The sequence below is a fragment of the Artemia franciscana genome, chromosome 7 (genome assembly GCF_032884065.1).
Source record: "Artemia franciscana chromosome 7, ASM3288406v1, whole genome shotgun sequence".
NCBI classification, from domain to species: domain Eukaryota; kingdom Metazoa; phylum Arthropoda; class Branchiopoda; order Anostraca; family Artemiidae; genus Artemia; species Artemia franciscana.
Genome location: NC_088869.1, coordinates 51159737 through 51181735, shown reverse-complemented (window position 1 = coordinate 51181735; position 21999 = coordinate 51159737). Strand labels below are relative to the sequence as shown.

General features: G+C 34.7%; 1 protein-coding gene across 10 annotated transcripts in view; it reads right to left on the bottom strand.

The window, feature by feature from the left end:
* Positions 1 to 21999, bottom strand: part of LOC136029430 (uncharacterized) — a 157134-nt gene that overhangs the window by 96987 nt on the left and 38148 nt on the right. The window contains exons 1-2 of one of the 10 annotated variants that reach the window (XR_010618039.1): positions 10102 to 10232; positions 4944 to 5027 (exon numbers count right to left, since the gene is read on the bottom strand). The exons of 4 other annotated variants lie outside the window; for them this stretch is intronic. The gene's annotated coding sequence lies outside the window, so the exon portion shown is untranslated. Of the gene's footprint in view, positions 1 to 4943; positions 5028 to 10101; positions 10236 to 15402; positions 15838 to 21999 lie in introns of those variants that run through there. 5 more of the 10 variants (XR_010618036.1, XR_010618038.1, XR_010618034.1 and 2 more) reach the window with 5 other exon arrangements.

The following is a 21999-nucleotide window of genomic DNA, read 5'->3' as shown; positions in this document are numbered from 1 at the left end:
CTGGATGGGAAGAATAAAAGCCTGTCTAAGATACTGACTGACATAACTGGATCGGATCTGCTCTCTTTGGTGGCGTTGGGAGGGGGGGGGTAATTTTGAAAATTGATGTATTTGTAACTTAAGAAAGGGTGACCAGATCTTAATGAAATTTGATATTTAGAAGGATCTTGTGCTTTAAAGCTCTAATTTTAAATCCCGACCAGATCCTGTGACATTGGGGTGGAGTTGGAGGGGGAAACCGGAATTCTAGGAAAACGTGAAATTTGGGGGTATTTTTATCTTACGAATAGGTGATCGGATCTTAATGAAATTTGATTTTTAGAAGGAATTCATGTCGCAGAGCTCTTACTTCAAATCTTGACCAGACCTTTTGACATTGGGGGGAGTTGGAGGGGGAAAACTTGGAAAACACTTGGAGTGGAGGAATCGGGATGAAGCTTGGTGGATAGAATAAGCAAATGTCCTTAATACGTGATTGACGTAACCGTACTGGATTCGCTCTCTTTGGGGGAGTTGGGGGGAGGGGTTCAGTGATTTGGCGAGTTTGGTGCTTCTGGACGTGCTAGGACGATGAAAATCGGTAGGCTTGTCAGGGAGCTTCACAAATTGACTAGATAGTCGTTTTCCCAGATTCGGCCATCTGAGGGGCTAAAGGGAGAGGAATAATTAGAAAAAATTAAATATTTATAAATTAAATATTTAATATTTATTATCAGCAATGGTATAACAATGGCTAATTGTATCAAGTTGAAACTTCCAGGACTTGATGAGAAGGATAATCAGGATGTTCAGGGATATTGACTTTTGCTTGATGCAAAAGGCAATATGTTAATATTACTAAGGCTAGTGGTACAACCGCCATTCAATACTATTACTAGTATTGAATACTGCTACTACTGTCAATACTACTACTGTGACTACTATTACAACTGTGCCTAAGACTATGAGAGTGAAATTTTCATGGAATTTGAAGGGAGGAAGGTGATCTAAACCACAACACGCCTTCTGTATGCAGGCTTTCAAAACGGTGTTACAGCAATATCTTAGGGAAGTTTGGTGTATGAAGTTCAAAATAACAGGGCTTGTCGTGTGGGATGATGAACTAACCAAACGAAAATAATCGCATTCTACTGCTACTGCCTCTACTCGTGCTGCTACTACTATTGCTATTATTACTACTTCTATTACTTCTACTGGCACTAAATCTTAGGCTAGTCCAATTAATTCAACTGCTACTACTAATATTAATATTAAAACTAAGGATATTTAGGCGAAAAATGTGGGATAAGTAGAAACTATAAAGAACTAATTCAAAACACACTGTGCCTACACAGGCTGTCAAGCAGACGCCTAAGATATGCTTCAGAAATGGTTGACGGTATTGCTGAAAATTTCAACGTTTGTTGAAGGGGACGTAAAGGAAACCAAAGCTATTATGTAAGTAAGTAAGTAAGTAAGACGGCACTAGACCCTTAAGGTCCAAACCGGCAGTGCTGATCTCCGTTTCATGGCCCTTCAGCCAGGAAGTGCAATGGGGGGCTGGGGGCCAACCATCCTGTTACTATGCAAAGCTATTATGCGTATGCTGCTACTAATGCTGCTACAAATTTTGCGGCTGCACAAACTAAGGGCATTAAAATAAAGCTCTTAAGGAATATTTAGGTGGATATTGAAATAAATAAAAAATAAATTATGAGCATGTGGACTTTCAAAAAGGTGACAAAGCAATATCTGAAAAACAACTGATATTATTAAGTTAGACATTCGAAGGTAAATTGTGGGGAATTTTGAACTAGCCAGAAGGCACTATGTGGATACTCTTAATAGTACCACTACAGTTACTCAACTAATGACACTAAGGATATTAAATTCAAAGTTTTAGGGAGCATTTAGGAGGAGTTTCAATTAAACAAAAAAAAAAGTGTATAGACAAGTTTTCAAAAGAGCTAATATGTAATATTATAGGCAGTACCACTCCATAATTGCTATAAATACCATTGAAACTTGTAAAAGAGCTAATTTGATTCAAAATTGAAAGTTCTAGTACCCTTTTTAAGAGTAAAAAGAGATTGGAGGTGAAGTAGCCTTTCTCTCGGCCCTGTTCATTTTCCGAACACATCCAGTCAAAATTTTTAGACATCTATTTTGTTCAGCATATTAGAACAGTCCACCAACTATGTCTTTAGGGATACCGGACATGTCAACCCCCCACAACTATGTAATTTTCCCATTCTATTTTAAAACTAAATGTTGCGTTAAACTAAATCAGAAAGCATTGTATTTATGGTTGCAAATAAGACACCTCAAATGTATATTGAGGACGACTGGAGGGTATCAAGTTGAAACTTTTGGGGCTACCACTATTACTACTTCTGCTCTTACAATTCAAACAAATAAAAAGAATGTAAGTGCATCCAGGTTGTCACAAAACATAGACAGAATATTTTGGGAGTTATATCAAGTTTAATTTTTCAGGTCAACCCCAGGAGTTATAAAGTTAAAGAATAATGTTTGTGTCAGAGTTAAAAATTATAGAAAAAGTTTCTCCAACATACAAATAGCAGCCAAAACTATCTATTCTTTTAGAAAGAAACCGAAAAGATATAAAATATTTTTTTCCCATGAAAAGGACTATGTCAATAAGAAACGAATTGGAATTAATTTAAAAGACTTTTTCCACAAAACAAGTTTTGCAAAAGAAAAGTAAAGAGATCCATTTAGCCAAAATGACCAGAAATAAACTCAAATAATCTTCCAAGCGTAAAACTACCACAAATCGTTATCAATAAATAAATGAAACTCAAAACGAACAGAAATTAGAATAAATAACCGAGATAAACTCAAAGGTAGCAGAAAAAAGTAGGGCTAAAAACTCCTGTGGCTTCTTGAGACCAGAACATAATTTGGACTTTACTGAAAACGAAGTAAATTTTAAATGTTTTCACTATTTTATATTAAAAAGGGCACTACTCCTCTAAATCTCCAATCGAATGAGCCCTTTTTAAAATTTCTATGACAATGCTTTCTGTAAAAACCTAACATGCCCCAAGGGGATAACTTACAACCCTTGTCCTAAGGGCTGTGGGGAAGGGGGTTACCATGTTTAAGACATAATTTCCAGGACTTTCAACTATGTTGAACAAAATTGCTAAATCGAATTTTTTTTTCAGAAGTGTTTGGGGAAATGATGGCCTGATGGTGGCATTCACCCTCTGATTACATTTGACTATTAAATAGGGAACTAACCCTTCAATTTCCAATTGAATGAGCCTTTTTTCAAGATTTTACAACAACATTTTCTATAAGAACCGTATTTACCCCCAGGGCACAACTTACAACCTCTGCCCTGATGGCTGTGAGAGGTTATCATTCTCAAAGACATAATTTTCAGACCTTTCAACTATGTTCAACAAAATGGTTATCTTAAAATTTTGACTGGATGCGTTTGAGGAAATGATGGGTGTTGGAGGAGGGTTAATTGCCTTCCAATCCCTTTTGACTATTAAAAAGGGCACTAGCTCTTTCCATATCCAATCGGATGAGCCCTTTTTGAAGTTTCTATGGCAACTCTTTTGATATGAAGTGCCCTGGTCTAAGACAAACAAACAAACCAAAAAGAAACATATCATGCCAACATTGTTCTTTACTTAGGCAGCGCTATTGTGTTGCCTAAGATTGAGGAAAAATCTCTTAGAGAAAAAAACCCTTTGGACTAAAAGCATTTAGTGATTGACAAAACTTATGATTAGCATTAACCTGCAAAATCTATTGGTGTCAGAAAAGGTATGCACCATAAAATTATGCCCAGTTAGAAAAAAAAGGTTAAATAAAAGAAAAACAGAGAGTACCAAAAAAAGAAAAGAAAGGCTCAGTCATATAAGAAAATAGAATCCAGTCATTTTATCTTTGTATCCTCGTTTTTTTTATAGATTAATCTCTTAAAAGGTTTTCCACAAGAGTTTTTCAAAGAAATTCAAAGATTATAATTCAAAATCAAGTAGTTTTGGGCATCAAGCCATGGCTAATTGAAGAAAAAGCCAAGACAGATAGTCTGATTGAGTGAAAAGCAAATCTGGCATAAGCCCTTATTATGATTGTTTCAAAATGATGTCAGTTCATTTGTTGATAAATAAGTCTATTTATTATCCGTCCATGCATCATTCATAAGGCAGAACTAAAGTAGATAGTCATAGAACTAAGGGATAGTCAAAGTAGATAGTCATAGAGCTAAGGGATTTGAAAGCACTGGTATTTTCAGACATAATCTGCCAACAAATTTTACTAGGCCATGAAAACTGCCAATTAGCATTGCTGCTATGATGCTCCACTTTTGCATGGCAGAGAAAAACTTGTGTTTTGACAGTTTTTCTCTGAGCGAAAATTAATTTATATGTAGAAACAGTATTTTCAGACGAAATCTGCCAACAAATTTGAAAACTTCCATGTGTTATTGCTACTTTGCTACCCCATTTTTTGGATCGGGCACCCAAATATTGATTAACCATTTCAATATAAAAATCACCTTATGTTGTATTTTGTTCTACCCATTTTTTTGTTTTCTTTTTTTTTCAATAAATGCCTTTTGAACTTATTGATTAAAAAGAGTTCTCATTCCTCATTAAAAAACAAGAATAGGATGTAAAGAATGAATACAACCAGATTTTTTTCCCAGTTGAGGATCCCTTGGTTCTGAAACTTTAATCTAGGCATCTTCATGACCCAATGTTTTTTTTCTGTCTCTTGATTGTCTATATATTGTCTATATATTTTGTCTCTTGATTTAGTTCACCACCCTTCTGAGCATTCCCTGGAAGTTTCAATTTCATGACATTAACCATTCCTGAGATAGCAAATAAACTCCTTTAACAACCTGGATGCACATAGTATCTTATGATTTAGTCCAATATTCCACTGAACAGTCCCTGAGATCTTTAATTGAATACCTTTAGTTATTCCTGGGATGCTGGAGACATGACCTTTTGACAACCTGGATGCACATGAAGCCCTTTGATTTTGTCTGATATTCTCTGAAAGTTTCAACAAAATACATTTAGACAATCCTAAAAATATTGTGGATACACCCCCTAGACATCCTGGATGAGCATGTTATTTTGTGATTTAGTTTTATTCAAAACATTCTGAAATTTCTTTGGTTTAGTTCAACTTCCCCTGAAAGTTTTCTAACATAATGCACATATGCTCTTTTGACAACTTCAATATACTCAGTGTTTTTTTTTTTGTGTTTTTTTTTTTATAATATCTTCTTCAACATAATCTAAAAGAATAAACTTAAGAAACTCAGGTATCCCTGATATGTTGTGGATTTACCCTTCTGATAACCTGGATGAACATACTGTCTTTTGATTAAGTTTTGAATCCCCCTCAATATGTCTTGAAAGTTTCAAATTAATTTCCTGTCTTTTGATGTTTAATTTAATTCAACATCCCCTTCAGCTTCCTCTGAAAGTTTCAACTTAATACCCTTGGTCATTCCTAACATGTTGCACATATGCTCTTTTGACAACCTCAATATACTTAGTGATTAGCTTATATTTTTTTAATATCCCACTCAACATAAAAATAATCTAAAAGGTTCAACTTGAAGGTTTCAAATTAACTTCCTTAACCATTTTTGACATATTGCATATATGTCTTTGTTGACAATATGGGTGCACTTAGTGTGTTTTGACTTAGTTAAACATCCCCCATAACATTCCCTGAAAGATTCAATTTAATACCCTTAGCCTTTTTGAGACCAAAGATACAACATGCCCCCTTTCCAAATAGCAAAATCTATCTGTAAACAATGGAAAACCTGTATAATTTACAGACCTTACCCTGAGGTCTGTCTGGAGCCATATCACCTGCAGAAACATAGTTATTGGAACCCTTTTTGCACAAATATGATATTTCAAAAATTTTCTTGGACTTCCTTCAGGTTTGATTGAGGGCCTGAAGAAGAAAAAATGTAGGAGGAGGGCTGGTTGTCCTCCCATTTCTTTTGTCTCTTGAAAGTGATTAAAACTTTCAATTTTGAAGCAAGTAACTCCCCTCCGAAGTTTCTAGAGCAACTCCTTTCACAGTAAGTGGCCAGATGAAAAAACAAAATACATTGTATCCACATATATGATAATATTCAGTTCCTTTGTGAATTCCATATTGACCCTACAAAGGGACTCTTAACCCTTATTATTTAAATGGTTAAAAGCAATCTTAAATACTTACTGTATCATACTCATTATAAGTGTAGTGTTTTGCTTTACCTCTATCTCTCCCTGACAGACAAATATAAAACACACTATATATACTTACACCATGTTTTACAAAAGTACAAATGTTTTCTTCTTTACTTATTTAAAACAAACACTAATCAACCAACAGGAAGAGAAGACTGGTGCAAATATAAAATGTAAAATTAATAAATAGTAGACTATATATTTATCCATAAGAGAGGGGCAAGGCCAAAGTGATGCAATATACTTTTATGACTAAGAAAAGTATGTAAAACAATTTCCAGAATTTTTAGTAACCATTTTCTCCTATGAAAAAATATTGATACCTAGAGCTGAGAAGACTGAGTAGGTGAAAGGCCTATATTGTACCTGTTTAAATTTTGACAACAAACATTTGTTGGTAAAGTTTATCGGTACATCTAATGAATGATATTAACAAATATTTAACAATGTTTTGAAGTAATTATTATAGTTTTAAAGTGTTTGCTTCAAGAGCAGGTAATGCAGCACAAATACTTAAAGATTATTAAAGGCCAATGTTTTTAGAGAGGGCAGGAGTGAAGATGAGTAGGCTACCTCAAGATACCCTCCAAGGTGATTGTTCAGGATCAAGATTCATTCCTATGAGTTTTATTCACCTTACTCAACTAAGAAGATAACATTATAAAATTCTGGAAACGACTTTAAAAATTGATAATATACATACTTATATCATTCCTAAAAGTACTTAACTTTACTTTTACCTTTACTCTCCCCAATGTACAAAATATACATCCCAAATTATATATTTTCTATGAAATTTTTTATACATTAATTTTTTATTTATAAATAAAATCAAGAAAAAGAAAAATACACCATGAATATATAATTTAGGATGTACATTTGCACATTTAGGGAGAGAGGAGGTGGTGTTGATGGTGGCTGTGAAGAATTTTTAGGAATAGTATAATAAATATGACATTTGTTTCTATTGCAAATTCAATTTTAAGCTCTTACCATTCCTGGGTTCAGGCCTACCCATTCTTGAATCAGATTATATGAAATCAATTGAACTGTATACCAAATATGACATTTGTTTCTATTGCAAATTCAATTTCAAGCCCTTACCATTCCTGGGTATACTCAATCCTGAATCAGATGATATTTTTTCTCTTATTTATAGATACAGCTTATACACCTGTGTTAGCATCAATCTTGTTGAAACTACTTTTGCTGTATATTGAATCAACATTTAAAATTGAAATTCAATAAATGCTTCATAAATATATAACATGGACTTTATATTTGGTTAAGGTTAGAAAAGATATATTACATTAGATTTGGTTAAAATTGAATTTGCAACCAAAACAAATGTCATATTTGGATTCTGTTTTATTTTTCTTCATGGAATTTGTTTCTGAAGCAATTATCAAATTAAGAAAGAGCATAAAAAGGCATCAAATGGTATATTTACTTTCTTTCTAGCTAAGTTATGTGAATGTGAAAATTCTATTTTAACTAGATTACTTGGTAAAATTATAGCAGTTCATATAACTGGCTTACCAACAAAGTGAACGTATCCTGATGCCTTTTTTATGCTCTTTATGAATATAATAATTGGTTCTACCTTAAATTCAAATTTAAGCACTTTTTAACCTAGCCTACCCTGACCTTACTATAAATAATTTTAGCACTGAGAAAATGTGGCATTATTTTTTCAAAATGATGGAATAGATGGCACTGAGAAAACATAGTATTATTTTGTGGAAAACAAGTGACAAGTTATACTTTAATTAAAATTTGTCATTTTTAACAGCTCAAAAAGTGCTTAAATTTGAATTTTTGGTAGAAGTGATTATTATATTTGTAAACAACATAAAAAAGGCATCAAATATGACAGAAACTATCATAATTTTGGAAAATCTGTCATTTTTAAGAGCTCAAAAAGTGCTTAAATCTCAATTTAAAGTAGAAACAATTATTATATTCATAAAGAACACAAACAAAGGCATCAAGTGGTACATTGACTTTGTAGGAAAGTCAGTTATATGAGCTGCTATAATTTTATCAACTACTTTATGTTAATATGAAAAGGGATTAGGTTGGGAAAATTAAACTTTCAGTAATGAATTCAGGGTCAATATCTCTGGGGGGCCAAGCTTCTATGATAACCCTCTCCTGAAATCTAAGTCTTAGACAATTGCTCACTTGACAAGTTTTCAGTTATCACTTTATTTTCTCTGGTTTTAGTTTTGAAAATATAGTTAATATGATTTGAGTAGAATTTTAAGCCATATCAATGTTTTTTCCCTAGATTTAGGAAACACATATGCAGATCTTGTAGGAACTCATGAATTAGGATTGAGCAAAGATGTAATGCTAAAAACAGTTTTTTTGTGGGCTACTTTATTTAAGCAGAAGATCTATTTTGCAAGGTTTCACTTCTCTAAAAGATTTTTAAAGGTCATCAAAGGTCACTGCCCTCTAGAGGAAGAAGGGTTGGAGGTATATACTTGAAAATACCTTCCCATGACATATATTAATCTGTAGACTCATCACTGAAAGTTTCATTCTCCTAATCTAACCCCTGTCCAAAATGTCAAAAAGTAGCTAAACTAGAATTGGTAAAATTCTAGTTAATTGACTTCTTGCTATCTTGGGAAGGGTTTAGGCTAGGAAAATGAAACTTTCAGGGATGAATCTACAGACTCAAGTATGTCCTAGGAAGGTAGTTTTAATTACCCATCTCCACTCCTTCTCCCTCTAGAAGGCCCTGAAATTAGCCTACATGACAGGTCTATAGCTATTGAAATTTTGAAAAAACAACATTTTACCTTAATTTTCTGTTACTAGTTGCTTTTTCTCTGCCTTTAGTTCTGAAAATGTAATTTCTGCTAATTAAGTAGAATTTTAAGTCATATAAATTTGTTTTTCAAAATTTAGGAAATGTATTTGCATATCTTCAAAGCCTTATAAAATAGGATTGAGCAAAGTTATGAAGCTGGAAACCATTTAGTTATAGCCTATATCAATATTTTTTTCAAAATTTAGGAAATGTATTTGCATAGCTTTAAAGCCTTATAAAATGGAATTGAGCAAAGTTAGGAAGCTGAAAACAATTTTGTTGTACTTCAATTAAGCAGAAGATCTATTTTGCAAGGTTTCACTTTTATAACACACATATTTATAAAGGTCAGGATCCTCTAGAGGGAGAAGGAGTGGAGTTAGCTGCTTCAAAATACCTTCCTGAGACATAATTAAGTCTGTAGATTCAGCCCTGGAAGTTTCATTTTCCTAACATAAACCCTTTCTGAGATAGCAAGAAGTCAATTAACTAGAATTTGACCGATTGAACTAGGGTTGTAGAACTAGGCTATATCAATATTTTCTTTTCAAAATTTAGGAAATGTATTTGCATATCTTTAAAACCTTATAAAATGGAATTGAGCAAAGTTAGGAAGCTGAAAACAATTTTGTTGTACTTCAATTAAGCAGAAGATCTATTTTGCAAGGTTTCACTTTTATAACACACATATTTATAAAGGTCAGGATCCTCTAGAGGGAGAAGGAGTGGAGTTAGCTGCTTCAAAATACCTTCCTGAGACATAATTAAGTCTGTAGATTCAGCCCTGGAAGTTTCATTTTCCTAACATAAACCCTTTCTGAGATAGCAAGAAGTCAATTAACTAGAATTTTACCGAATTTTCGATTTGAGACACACTTCATGGCATATATTTGCACATTAATGGAATGGAGTATGTGCTCTGTTAATGTAGGCCTATAGGTTAACCAGAGACACAGCAAAGACCTGCAACTTTTGTTATAGTTTTCCATTAGAAAAGGTCAACAACTATACATTTAAAGAAGTTAAAAAGAGCTATATATTTACCATTTTTTATAATTGACATTTTCTTTAGCCAGCCCTTTGGCTAAAATGACAGCCAAAGGGCTATGTCCGCCACACCCAATTTGAAGAAAAGATCAGGAAGCGATGATGATTGTGATGAAAAGACAGTTGAACAAATTTGCCACGTTTTCGGTCTATGGATATGCCCTGAGTATCCATAGATATCACACTTAAGGGAATTAAGTATTAAGAATCCACCAAAATTATGGGATAATCCCCCCCATTGCAAATCCTGGCTGAAGGACTATGGAACAGAGGTCAGCAACACCGGTAGAGACTGTAGCTGCATGTAAGTCTAATGCCGTATTCTTGAAATTTTACCTAAGAATTTTGCTATTACTCAGTAGTCGAGGTTCCGCTCTATCCATCTATCGAATTAAAACTGAATAAGAACATTTCATGTTTTGTCTAATTCCCTCTTCTTCAGTCCTTGGCAAATCTTCCTTTTAACATCCATGGTCAGACATTATTCTCCGTCACTACATATGGAAAACTTAATAAATTTCATTTGTGGTTGGAGAAATTAATTCTACCAAACAGTTCGTAGTAATGAACTGTAGTAAGGAGCGACCCGGCTCAATAGTAAACGAAACTCTAAATAACGGAATTTTGATGCTAAAATATACATCAAAAGAATCGGATTCACATGCTGATTTTAAATATATAAGTTTCATTAAATTTGGTCTTTGTCATCAAAAGTTACGAGCCTGAGAAAGTTTGTCTTATTTTAACAAATAGGGGATAAAACCACCTAAAAGTCACATAATCTTAACGAAAATTACACCATCGCATTCGGCGTATCAGAGAACCCTATAACAAAATTTTCAAGCTCCTATCTACAAAAATGTGGAATTTCGTATTTTTTGCCAGAAGACAAATCGCGGGTGCGTGTTAATTTTTTTTTCTTTTCCCCAGGGGTCATCGGATCGACCAAGTGGTCTTAGAATGTTGCAAGAGGGCTCATTCTAACGGAAATGAAAAGTTATAGTGCCCTTGTTAAGCGATCAAAAAAATAGGAGGGCACCTAGGCCCCCTCCCACGCTCATTTTTTCTCCGAAGTCAACAGATCAAAATTTTGAGATAGCCATTTTGTTCCGCATAGTCAAAACCATAATAGCTATGTCTTTTGGAATGACTTACTCCCCCACAGTCCCTGGGGGAGGGGCTGCAAGTTACAAACTTCGACCAGTGTTTACATATAATAATGGTTATTGGGAAGTGTACAGTCGTTTTCAGGGGATTTTTTTTTGGTTTTGGGGGTAGTGTTCAGGGGAGGGGGCTATGTGGGAGGAGCTTTCCTTGGAGAAATATGTCATGGGGGAAGAAAAATTCAATGAAAAGGGCGCAGGATTTTCTAAAATTACTATAAAAAAAACAATGAAAAAATAAACATGGAAAAGTTTTTTCAATTGAAAGTAAGGAGTAGCATTGAAACTTAAAACGAACAGAGATTATTACGCATATGAGGGGTTCTAAAAATACTTTAGCATAAAGAGCGAGGTATTTAGGAGGAGATAAATACCTCGCTCTTTATGCTATAGTATTTTTAGTAATTTCAACTATTTATTCTACGGCCTTTCTGATTCAGGGGTCATTCTTAAAGAATCGGCACAAAACTTACGATTTAGTGTAAAGGGCGAGGTATTAACGAGGGTACAAACCCCCTCATATACATAATAAAAATTTAAGAATAAAGAAGTTTGTTATGTAAGTTAATTCTTAAGTTACGTATATTTTTTACTAATAAGAAAATTCGTTAAAAATTAAAATTTATAGTTGCCTTTTTGTGTAACCGAAAAATTGCATGGCAACTAGACCTCCTTCCTCATCCCTTATTTCTCAAAATCGTCTGATCAGAACTAAGAGAAAGCCATTTAGCCAAAAAAGGAATTAAAATGTAAATTTCATTTTAATAATTTATGTGTGGAGAGCCAAAATCAAACATGCATTAATTCAAAAATGTTCAGAAATTACATAAAAAAACCAAGTTTTTCTAACTGAAAGTAAGGAGCGACATTACAACTTAAAACGAACAGAAATTACTGCGCATATGAAATGGGTTGTCCCCTCCGCAATCCTTTGCTCTTTACGCTAAAGTTTGACTCTTTACCACAATTCTGCTTTTTAAAACAATTAAAAGCTTTACCATAAAGAGCGAGGGATTGCGGAGGGGACAACCCATTTCATATACGGAGTAATTTCTGTTCGTTTTGAGTTTTAATGTCGCTCCTTACTTTCAGTTAGAAAAAATAGTTTTTTTTTATGTAATTCAAATCAAGAACGAATTGGGGTCGCTATAATGCATGTATATCAGGCATTGTTATTGGATCTTTCAACTCTGCAGAATAAAATAACCATCTCAAAGTTTTCATCAGATAAATATGGGGGAAAGGGTTAGCTTGGCAAGCAACATATTAACTATTGTCCTCAGGGTAAATAATTAATTTGCCATATTACATACTAACTCGATTGCCTTAAATCACTCTTGCAAGCAATAAGGATGAATCCTGTAGATACTGGTCACTTATTATGAGGGCTTAGCTTATTGGGCCAACCACATAGTTGGAGAAAACATTGTTCTTTACCCTGCTATTAACAGGTTTCTGATAGAGATTCAGGGGCGTACTATCACGTTCTTGAGGAACTATCTATCTGGAAAAGGTTTGGGATGATATCCTGGTCACAAATGAATGTCACACTTCTGAGTTCTCTTGTCACCCGATTTCCAATGATCCTCTTTCCGAAATTGAAAATCTTGGATTACTAATTGGCTCTAAAGGGGAACAATGACAATAATTTTGAAGTCTCTAACTTCCGAAATCTGATTAAAACAAAATACATAGATCCCTTTAAGCTTAGAAAAACGCGGGGCGTAGCACATTATACCAAAGAGACTGGGAAACTCATTAGAATTAGATCTTAGGTAATTTAAAATGGAGAGAATTCCCTAGCACCACTAACATTGCAGCGTGTGGCAACATCTTTAAAAGAATAAAAAACGTCAAAGCCAGCTGGATAATTGACAGAACTAATTAGTAGTGTTACAGGATCAAAGCTGAAATTTCTCTTGAAGTAATTTCTAATCGGCATTGCTTTTTAAAATTATTGCATGTCAAAAGTTTAAGTCCTTGTCGGCCAACCGTCTAGCGTCTAGTGCCAAACGAAAAACAGTTCGTACCTGATTGGGATGGGAGGATGTCATAAGGAAAGTTTTAAAGGAAATGGGGAATCCCTGGGAGGATGTAGAGGGAAGCTTTGAATAAATTGGGATGGGAGAGGAGTGTTCGTACCTGGGTTGGCATCAAGCGGCTTGGTGCTGCAGTGAGATGTTAGCAGTAGTAGTATTTCATGTCAAAATCAAATGTTCGCTAAGTAAGTCTGGACTAGCGTGGAAAAATCTTGGCAGGGCTAAGTAGGCTTTTCAACTTTGAGCAGGCAATTTCATTCCTGACATTATGCCACTTCCTTTACTCTCTCCAACATTTAATGTATCCAAAATAAGAAACGTGGTCAATCACAGAAGTTTAGATGGCGCTGGTGATTTTCAGTTTTCCAAGGAAAAGAAAGGGTTTCCCCCTTGTAAAAAAAAAAAAATCTTTTGTGAACTACAAATACAGTGTACAGAAACCGTCCCCCTCCACCTTGGATACGGCCTTGCCTGACAATTTTATAATCTTTAGTTGTCATCCTTGGAGATAAATAAATTTGTAATGTTTGAGTTTTTTCATACGAAAAGCTTTATAAAATTTAACTAATTAGCTTCGCTTATTCCTTTATTTGGCTCAATGTGGGTACAAAGACAAAAAATCATTGTCCTAAAAACGTTATAACATGAAACGACCAAAAGAAAATACAAGAAAATCCTTATTCTCAGCCAGCTAAGATGGGTTAAACTGGTAAAAAAGTATTTCTGTTTTGATGACCTTGCTAATTTAAAGTGTACCTAATCTTTTAATTTACTCTATGTGGTCTGATCGATTGTCTCAAGGCGATTTGTTTTAAATCCAGTATGTATGCATGCAGGAGGAGAGGCTCTTTGGGACCATGTAACGTCGAAGTACCAAGATGTTAAAAATTCTTATTTGTTACCTATAACAAATAAAACATACATATGAAAATATATTCCCTCTCAAGGACATCTTATACTTATTGCTCCAAAACACTTATTCTCCTTATGAGCCTTTGTGTTGGGTTGGTGCCTCTGATTTATCTGTCTTTTTTTATTTTTCATGTTTGGTAAATGACGACTTATACTTGCTTACGACATGACTGCCTGTCCATGAATTATTCTTTATGGTTGATTGTGTATGGCTATGCTGTTTGACCTATGTGATTGTATGGACGATTAGGGTTAAGGCCTCATTCAAGAACTGATCTATATTAATTAAAAATGTAGGAACAGTATTTCTTTTCTCCTTCTGTCTTCTTTTTTTTATGTGTTTGTGCTGTTGCATTGGTGATTTCTTCTTATAATTCATTGGGTCCTCTTCTGTATTACTAATTTACTATCATCCATTCCGAAGTTAATTTTTAAAAACATTAATAAAAAAAGGCTTAAAGAAATTAATAAAAAAATTCATATAAATTAGAAAGAAAAATTTTGCACCCATTGATAATGGTAAAATTAATAATGTAATAATTACACCCCTCTCCCCTCTCTCACAGTCCAAGTTTTCAGCTTGGTCGGTCAACTTTGAGCATGCGTCATTGCTGGCTGATGGCTAAAAGTTGACGATTTACTTCATATTCCCAAAAATGATAATTTACATCTTTGTTACTATTTGATAAAGCTAACTAATGTTATAATACATGTTTGTTTGACCCTATTTTTAGTCATTAAATAGTCTTACTCTTTTGATGCCAAACTTTTAACAACACCCTCTTCTAATGGTCTCTTTTTAGCAATATCTAAGAGTATATTTTAGAATATTCTTAGGTTTCCAGAAATATTCCAAGTAGAAGTGACCGGTTTTCCAGCTTTGAACTCACTTCCGGAGCATAAATCTACTCCTCCAAGTTATATAACTTAAAATTGAAAGAATCGCTTCAACAATTATATTTAAATTATTGTTCTATTTTATCGTTTTGTAATTATCATTCTATTAATTTAGCGCAAAGATGCGATACTTCTTTTTCTTCTTTTTGTAATAATACTAATAAAAAAAAAACATTCCAGGACTATGATTTTGAGCAAGATCACCTTTCCAATTGACTCAATGATTTTATCAGGGTTCCTTAAATAATTCTTTTCTTTAGGATCGGCAAGTAGCGAGTACACGATAATCTGTATTAAGATTTTTATTAAGATGAATAGAATAAAATGTCCGTGACTCTTTTGTTTCTTTGTTTCTTGACTCAGGATGCGGCTCCTTGGCTGAGGCGGAGAGGTTACACAAGTAGTAGATGAGCTTCGATGAGCAGTAAATCCGTTTAGCAAGGGATGAGCAAAAAAATATAATAGATTTAAAAATGTTAAGGGTTTCATTTCTTTTAAAATACGAGAAAGGGAGATAAAGAAAAACAACAGTTTTATTGAAATTAACTTTACTTAAGGTTGAGAACCCTTGGTTTTTATTTAAACTTTATAATTATTTGGGGCCACATCTGCTGCAACGCCTTTTTCTGTGAAAATAAAGGCTATCACACAAAAAGACGGCAACAGAAAACAGACCTCACAGATTTAATTTCGGAATTCACAGCTCAGCTCTTAATTTCAACCTAGAAAAGAAAAAGGACATTAATGGATTGGAGATAAAAGATAGTCTTACATTCAAAAGGTTCTTGGACTATTTTTGACGTAACACCTTAAATTAGGTATTTTCTTCTTGCACCACACTGCCTATCTATGATGAACAAATAAATTTTCAAGTGGGGATAAATCCATTTATTTAAACAGTGAAAAAAAAACAGGTACAAAAGTTCAGATATTTCTATCGCATATATACAGCGATCGTCATCAGTAGAATTACTACTGACGAGTCAGTAATCGATAATCAGAAGAATAAATCTACTGATGACGATCGCTGTATATGTTAATATCTAGCTTAAATCATTCTGTTTTGTCCGTTTTGTGCTTTATCAACAGGTTTCATTGAATCTACCTCCTAGAAATTATCTCCCTCTTCTGTGAGCAAGTAAGCTAAATTAGAAAATTAGACTATTACATTAGTTAGCATTGCAAAATAATAACAAAGATGTGAAAGATCATTTTTGGGAATATGAAGTAAATCGTTAACTTGGTTTTAAGCCATCAGCCAGCAATGACACATGTTCAAAGTTGACTGACGAAGCTGAAAACTTGGACTGTGAGAGAGGGGATCTAATTATTATAGTATTAATTTTAGAACAATCAATGGCTGCAAATTTTTATTTTTAATTTATATTAATTTTTTAGTAATTAATTTAAGCCTTTTTATATTTTTTTATTATTAATATTTGTAAAAGTTAGTTTAGGAATGGGTGATAGTAATACAGAAGAGAACTCAATAAATTATATATATGCGTTTTGGAGCAATAAAGATGTCCTTGGGAGGGGGTATGTTTTCATATGTAATATGTATTTTTATATGTATATTTTTATTTGTTATAGGTAAAAAAAAAATAGGAATTTGTAACATCTTGGTACTTCGACGTTACATGGTCCAAAAGAGCCTCTCCCCCTGCATGCATACATACCTGATTTAAAACATTGCCTTGAGACAATCGTTTACACCACATAGAGTAAATTAAAGGATTAGGTACACTTTGAATTAGGAAGTTCATCAAAACAGAAATACTTCTTAGCCCGTTTAACCCATCTTGGAAATATAGCTATCTATGGTCAGACACTATGTTCTATCACTATACATTACAAACTAACCGGGATGAAAACTGGGTAATGTCTCGAGTGTTTCTCATATAATACTCAAGTACCTTAAACTTTTCTAGACTACCTTCGGATAGCCTCGCCAGCCAAGGCAAGCTCTTCGTTCGGACGACTCCTGAGAGCAGTCTTCCACAAACCGCAAATTCACTGCAATACCAAAGCCCGAATTTACAACGCTACAGTCTCAAGCATCATGCTGTACTCATCTGAAACATGACTGATAGCCTCTACACAGCTAAGAAGGGTCGATGTTGTTCAGGCTAGACACCTGCGTCGAGTCGAAGCCTTCAAATGGTATGACAAGATCCGCAATACTGAGATCCTGAAGACCTTCAAGCTGGCGAGCCTCTCTACCCAATTAGAAGGCCGCTCTCTAGGGTGGTATGACTACCTACTCCGTCTCTCACTAAGAATCCCCCCCGCAGGGATCATCTCGGACTTCAATCCCTCGGAAAATGGCTAGAAAGACCCTCGAGGAAGGCCGCACACTAGATGGGATGATGTAATAAACCAACGGCTACTCAATCGCAACGTCAACCCAAATAATCCCCCATCCTTAGCCCTGGACAGGGCTAAATGGAGAAGACTGACGGTGTTGTCAACCAGTTCCCTCTACGCTGGCGACCCTGCTGAGAAGGAGCGATAAGTCAAGTAAGTTGAGCCTTAGGCATACTTTCAGACGGAAAAAAAACTTTTAATTTATTTCAAATCGTTTCTTAAAAATACCAGGAAATACAGCTCCACCTCCACGGAAAATTATTCCTCTCCCCAGAAAAATCGTCTAGACCATTCAATACTATTAAAAATTTATCCCGGACAATTACCCTTAATATCACCACGCGTAAGATTGGGTTTACAAAGAGAAACTAAAAATGAATAAAAAGAATTTTGTTTAGGAATTCTGGCCAATCACCCCAGTGTAAAATTTCCCCTTGGAATTTTTACCACGGAAATATGCTTACCAATGGAAAGTTCTTCCTGCGGAAAATCCTCCGGCAGAAAATTAAATCCTTTACCCGAAAAAAGAATGCATACTTCCAAATAGCAGATACTATACGTAAACAATGGGAAAATTTTATATTTTCAAAACCTTTCCCCAGGGGCTGTGGGAGGTCAAATTAACTCCAAAGACGAAGTTATTGAGTCTCTCAACTATGCTGAACAAAATGGCTACGGTATCTCTAAATTCTGATCAAACGATTTTTTTTGGGGGGGAGGGCGCAGAAGGGGGCATAGTTGCCGTCCTCAATGAAAAATACATCTTCTGGGAAAGCCCGTAATTTTGCAGCTAAGAGCTCATATGGCTCTTGTGACGAGGTCAGAAGAGCCAAGAGCTCATATGGTATGAGTTCTGCCCTGGACGCACAACCAACGCACAACCAATTACGGATTCAATCAATTTGATTCGCTTTACTTGTAATAAAATGTGTTGCAAGAGCAACAGTTTGGTTTTTTCCCGTTTTTTTTTCTATGCTACCGATCTCAGCTTATTCCTCGAAACTGGCAAGGGTCTAACCTGTGCGGTTTTTACGAAGCGTGGACCTCAGGCCGGATTGATGAATATGACATTACACTTTGGAAAACTCCGCAGAGCTCTTGCCTGGGGCCAAAAAGGATGGTTTTTGCTTGTCCACGAGCCAGAGCCTATGGTGTGCGAAGTGAAGTAGAGTTATATAGCCTATGTCAGAGAGGAGTATCTGATGCTGTGCAGCCAAGTTTTGGTTTCATCAACCCATGTTTCTGCTTTCGAGTGGAAAGCTTCGTTCTAGCAGACAGGCACCACTTTCAAATTGAAGATGGACTAAAATCTATAAGTGTTAAATATATGCGGCAGTTACCCATCCCCATAGCCAATTATATCTTCTTTGAGTGATTAATAGAAAAATTTACAGAAGCAAAAAATGTGGTATTTTCCCACGGGTCCGAAAGTGCTGACATCTATTGTTTCTACCCATTTCTGATAAAGTTCAACTGACTGCAAAGTCAATTTAGTCCCTTCTTTCGATATTATTTTCTTGTTTTTTTTTTTCAACGCTGAGGAATAGCCTTTGATCATGTGATTACTGATCGATAGCGAAGAAACAAAACCAAAATGTTGCTCTCGCAACACTTTAGTCGGCGAAGCCGGACAAAGGTTGCCGTAACACTTCACGTTGCCCGGGCAACGTAGGTCTAGTTTATGCTACGTTTGGTAAACTGTAATTGTGGACCAGTTATGGTGGGGGTGGGTGTGTCATTGTTTAGGTGGGGATAGGGTAGATTGAAAAAAAACACATTTTAATGGACAAACCATTTACTCTTCACGAGGCTTCAGATAAATGTTAAAAGAGGTGGGGGGGGGGGTAGAAATATTCCTCTATACAGCTTGAATATTCTATTTCCATATCTATCAGCAAAAAGGTGGAAAAGGCAAGGCAGGTCATCATCAGCCCCGCCAGTAATTTTTTTGGGGTGGCAAATACTGCTTTGAGCTTAGTTTTCAGGAGTTTAAATGGTAATATTTTTCTAAGTACTTCAATGTATTTACACAAATGCATGTAATGAATTAAGAGGTTGTGATGGCTTCAATTATGTAGAAAATCAAAAGTTGCACAGCATTTCTATCCAAACTAACAATAATACTCCTTATCATGAAACCGAAATTCTTTAGTAGTAATTACATAAAAAAAAAGTTTTTTTAACTGAAAGTAAGGAGCGACATTAAAACTTAAAACGAACAGAAATTACTCCGTATATGAAATGGGTTGTCCCCTCCGCAATCCCTCGCTAATTACGCTAAAGTTTTCAATTGTTTTAAAAAATAGAATGGTGGCAAAGAGTCAAACTTTAGCGTAAAGAGCGAGGGATTGCGGAGGGGACAACCCATTTCGTATACCGAGTAATTTCTGTTCGTTTTAAGTTTTATTGTCGCTCCTTACTTTCAGTTAAAAACAAACTAGTTTTTTTTTATGTAATTTCTGAACGTTTTTGAATTAATGCATGTTAGATTTTGGCTCTCCACACATAAATTATTAAATGAAATTTGCATCAGACGATTTTGATCAGACGATTTTGAGAAATAAGGGATGGGGAAGGAGGCCTAGTTGACATGCAATTTTTCGGTTACTTAAAAAGGCAATTATAAATTTTAATTTTTAACGAATTTTTTTTATTAGTAAAAATATACTTGACTTAAAAATTAACTTACGTAACAAACTTTTATATTCTTAAATTTTTATTATGTATATGAGGGGATTTGTACCCTCGTTAATACCTCGCTCTTTGCACTAAATCGTAAGTTTTGTCCCAATTCTTTAAGAATGACCCCTGAATGAGAAAGGCCGTAGAATAAATAGTTGAAACTTCTAAAAATACTATAGCATAAAGAGTGAGGTATTTATCTCCTCCTAAATACCTCACTCTTTATGCTAAAGTGTTTTTAGAACCCCTCATATGCGTAATAATCTCTGTTCGTTTTAAAGTTTCAATGCTACTCCTTCCTTTCAATTGAAAAACTTTTCCTTGTTTATTTTTTCATTGTTTTTTTTTATAGTAATTTTGGAAAATCCTGCGCCCTTTTCATTGAATTTCTGTTCCCCCATGACATATTTCTCCAAGGAGAGATCCTTCCACATATCCCCCTCCCCTCAAACCCACCCCCGAAACAAAAAAAATCCCCTGAAAACGTCTGTACATTTCCCAATAACCATAATTATATATAAACACTGGTCGAAGTTTGTAACTTGCATCCCCTCCCCAAGGGACTGTGGGGGAATAATTCATTCCCAAAGACATAGTTGTTATGGTTTTTGACTATGCGGAACAAAATGGCTATCTCAAAATTTCGATCCGTTGACTTTGAAGAAAAATGACCGTGAGAGGGGGCCTAGGTGCCCTCCAATTTTTTTGGTCACTTATAAAGGGCACTAGAACTTTTCATTTCCGTTAGAATGAGCCTTCTTGCGACATTCTAGGACCACTTGGTCGATACGATGACCCCTGGAAAAAAAATAATAAAAAAATACGAAATTCGACATTTTTGTAGATAGGAGCTTGAAAATTTTGCTATAGGGTTCTCTGATACGCCGAATGCGATGGTGTGATTTTCGTTAAGATTATATAACTTTTAGGGGGTATTTTCCCCTATTTTCAAAAATAAGGCAAATTTTCTCAGGCTCGTAACTTTTGATGACAAAGACTAAATTTGATGAAACTTATATATTTAAAATCAGCATGAAAATCAGATTCTTTTGATGTATAATTTAGCATCAAAATTCCGTTTTTTAGAGTTTCGTTTACTATTGAGCCAGGTCGCTCCTTACTACAGTTCGTTACCACGAACTGTTTGATAATAACAACATCTTTGCACCAAAATTAGTATTCATCCCCAATATTTTAGGTTCATTCAAATTTATCCAAAACTGAACTAACAAATTTAAACGTAGGACGGTACTAGTCAACGTACATTTACTGATTTACACATATTAAAAGCAATTAACCAGGGATTTAAGGGACCAATACCTCAAATTATATCTTGGTTAGTCCTGGGTGTGACTTGGAAAATAATCAAAAATGGAATAATAAAAGAGCTTTCCATTGAAAGGAAGGAACAGATTTGAAACCAATTTGAACAGATTATTTTTCATATGAGGGAGGCTGTCTCCTCTTTAGCGTCTTACTATTTATTTTGAAGTCTGGCTTTTTTCCACCGTTTTAAAGAACATTTGCAAATGGAAAAAAAAAGATTTTTCAAAGCACTAGAAAACATTTGTGTAATGAGCAAAGTGTAGAGAGGGGGGCAGTCCCCCTTATATAGAGTAATTTGAATAGTTTTAATTTTAACCTTGCTCCTTACTTTAGTTGAAACGCATAAAAAAACAATCAATATTTCAGAGATCTCTGTTTGGATTTTGATGAGTAATCAAACAGTTTGTGGTAACAAACTGCAAGTAAGGAGTGACCGGCTCAATAGTAACCATAACTCTATAAAACAGAATTTTGATACCAATAGATACATAAAAAGAATTGGCTTCTTA